The 3,309-nt window shown below is 36.5% G+C and overlaps 1 pseudogene; it reads right to left on the bottom strand.

Moving 5' to 3' along the window:
- Window positions 1-229: 229 nt before the first annotated feature.
- On the bottom strand, window positions 230-709 carry LOC115289347 (annotated as a pseudogene).
- Window positions 710-3,309: the final 2,600 nt, after the last annotated feature.

The raw sequence follows: 3,309 nt of genomic DNA, 5'->3' as shown, positions 1-3,309 counted from the left end.
CATTTTAACAATATATTTTCTTCCAACCTATAAGCATGGAATATCTTTTCATTTCTTTGCATGATCTTAAATTGCTTTCATCAGTGTTTTATAGTTTTCAGAGTGTAGGTCTTTCACCTCTCTGGTTAAGTTTATTCCTAGATATTTCATTGTTCTTAGTGCAACTGTAAATAAGATTTTTTCTTTATTTTTTTATAGCCTTGAGGTCTTTTATTTCTTTTTACATTTATCATGCCATAAATTCATAGGGAATGGGCTCCCACAGCTCCAGCTTCCCATTGGTTCTCACAAAGTGTGCTTCCCTGGGTGGGGCAGGCTGGCACCTCACTTGGACCCAAGTACCCTTCTCCTTGGCTTCCTTCTTCTTCTGATTATTTTCCTTCGCATGCTTCAGGAAGCTATCTAGGCTCTGTGAGTGCTTAATATGCTCAATACGTACATTAATTCTCTTAGCAAGAATCTTTCCTTTGACTTGCTTGTTCACGACAATGCCCACAGCATGCCGGGTGACCTGGCACACTCTCCCGGTATCACCGTGGTAACACTTGGGGGGCATCCCTTTCTGAAGAGTGCCCATTCCCTTGATGTCCACAATATCACCTTTCTTGTAGATTCACATGTATGTTGCCAAAGGAATGACTCCATGTTTCCCAAAAGGCCTAGAGAACATGTAGCGAGTACCTTTCCTCTTTCCCTTTGTGTTGGTCATTTTGGCCAATTACTGGAAGATGGCAGTTCCAGCCAAAAGGCAATAAGATTATTTTCTTAATTTTACTTTCCAGTGCTTCATTATTCATGTATAAAAATGCAACAGATACCTGTACATTGATTTTGTGTCCTATGACTTTATTGAATTTATATTTCAATTAATTACTGATTTATCAGTTCATTTATTCATTTATCAATCCACTTATCATTCATCAGTTCTATATATAGTTGCATCTCATCTGCATATAGTAAGACTTATACTTCTCCTTACCAATTTGGATGCCTTTTATTTCTGTATGCTGACTAATTGCTGTGGCTAGGACTTCCAGTACTATGTTGAATAAAAGTGGTAAAAGTGAACATCCTTGTCTTGTTCCTGACCTTAGGGGAAAAGATCTCAGTTTTTCACGATTGCTTATGATGTTGGCTGTGGGTTTTTAATGTAAGGCCTTTATTATGTTGAGCTATGTTCCCTCTAGGCCTACTTTGCAGAGGTTTTTTTTTTTATCATGAATGGATGTTCTACTTTGCCAAATGCTTTATATGCATCTATTGAAACGATCATATGGTTTTAATCCTTTCTCCCATTGATGTGACATATCAAGTTGATTGTTTTGTGAATATTGAACCACCTTGTATCCTGGGAATAAATCCCACTTGATCATGGTGTACGCTTTTTAAAAATATATTGTTGGATATGGTTTGCTAATATTTTGTTAAAGATTTTTGCATCTATGTTTATGAGGGATATTGGCCTGTGGTTCTCCTTTTTTGTGGTGTCTTTATCTGGCTTTGGTATCAGGGTAACACTGGCCATACATAGTGAATTTTGAACTTTTACTTCCTTTTGTATTTTTTGAATAGTTTGTGAAGAATGGATATTAACTCTTCTTTAAATATTTGGTAGAACTTTCCTGTGAAGCCATCTGGTCCTGGACTTTTGTTTGTTGGGACTTCTTCCCCCCCCCCCCCCCGATTCAATTTCCTTGTTGGTAACTGGTCTGTTCAAAATTTCTATTTCTTCCTGCTTTAGTTTTGGCAGATTATATGTTCCAGGGAATTTATCCATTTCTTCTAAGTTGTCCAACTTGTCATCATGTAGGTTTATAAGTTTTCATAATATTCTATTACAATTGTTTGTATTTCTATGGTGTTTATTGTTATTTCTCCTCCTTCATTAATTATTTTGTTCATCTGGGTTCTCTCTCTTTTTGTTTAATGAGTCTTGCTAGAGGTTTATCAATTTTGTTCATCTTTTCAAAGACCTAGCTCTTGATCTCATCTGTTGTTTTTTTTAGTTTGTATATCATTTATTTCTGCTCTAATCTTTATTATATTCTTCCTTTTGCTGGGTTTGGGTTCTGTTTCTTCTTGTTTTTTCTAGCTCCTTTAGATGTAAGGTTAGGTTGTTTATTTGAGATTTTTCTTGCTTGAGGTAGACCTGCGTTGCTATAAACTTCCCTCTTAGAATCTCTTTTGCTGCATCACAAAGATTTCAGATAGTTGTGTTTTCATTTTCATTTGTTTTTATGTAATTTTTTACGTTTTTAATGTTTGTTTATTTTTGAGAGAGAGAGTATGAGCAGGGGAGGGGCAGAGATAGAGGGAGACACAGACTCTGAAGCAGGCTCCAGACTCTGAGCTGTCAGCACAGAACCTGACACAGGGCTTCAACCCACAAACTGCAAGATCATGACCTGAGCCAAAGTCAGACGCTTAACTGATTGAGCCAGTCTGTCCGTTCTGTCATCCTATCTCTTTTGATTGGAAGGTTTAGTCTGTTTACATTCAAAGCAATTCTTGATAGATATGATTTATTGCCATTTTGCTACTTGTTTTATGGTTGTTTCTATAATTCTCTGATCCTTTCTTCTCTTGCTCTCTTTCAAGGTTTGTTGGCTTTCCTTAGTGACATACTTGGATTCCTTTCTCCTTATTATTTGCATATCTGTTGCTGGTTTTTTATTTGAGATTACAATTAGGTCTGTTCTCCGGCACATGGTAGTCTACGTTAGATTGACAGTCACTTAAGTTTAAACCCATTCTTTACTCCACTCTCCTATTTTAGGTATATGGTATCATATTTTACATCATTTAATTTTATGAAACCCTTGACTTGTTTTTACAGAAATATTTATTTTTTCTGCTTTTGTATTTTTTACTTTTCATACTCTCATTTTTGGTCTTCCTTTCCACTGAAGAGTACCTTTAAATGTTTCTTGCATGGCTGACTTAGTGCTTATGAACTCCTTTAGCTTTGGTTTGTCTGAGAAACTCTTTATCTCTCCTATTCTGAATGATAGCCTTGCTGGATAGAGTATTCTTGCCTGCAGTTATTTCCCTTTTAACACTTTGAAAATATAAAGCCGCTCACTTCTGGCCTGAGAAATTTCTGCTGAAAAATCAATGGATAGTCTAATGTGGTTTCCTTTGTATATAACTGCCTTATTTTCTCTTGGTACTTTTAAAAAATGTTTATTTATTTGTTTTGAGGGGGAAGGGGCAGAGAGAGAGGGAAAGAGAATCCTGAGCATGCTCCACACTGTTGAAGCTCCACATCCTGAGCAGGCTCCACACTGTCAGCACAAAGCCTGACTTGGG

This window comes from Suricata suricatta, chromosome 1 (assembly GCF_006229205.1).
Source record: "Suricata suricatta isolate VVHF042 chromosome 1, meerkat_22Aug2017_6uvM2_HiC, whole genome shotgun sequence".
In the NCBI taxonomy this organism is placed as follows: domain Eukaryota; kingdom Metazoa; phylum Chordata; class Mammalia; order Carnivora; family Herpestidae; genus Suricata; species Suricata suricatta.
Note: the sequence above shows the minus strand (reverse complement) of the source record. Positions and strands in the feature narration are given on the sequence as shown.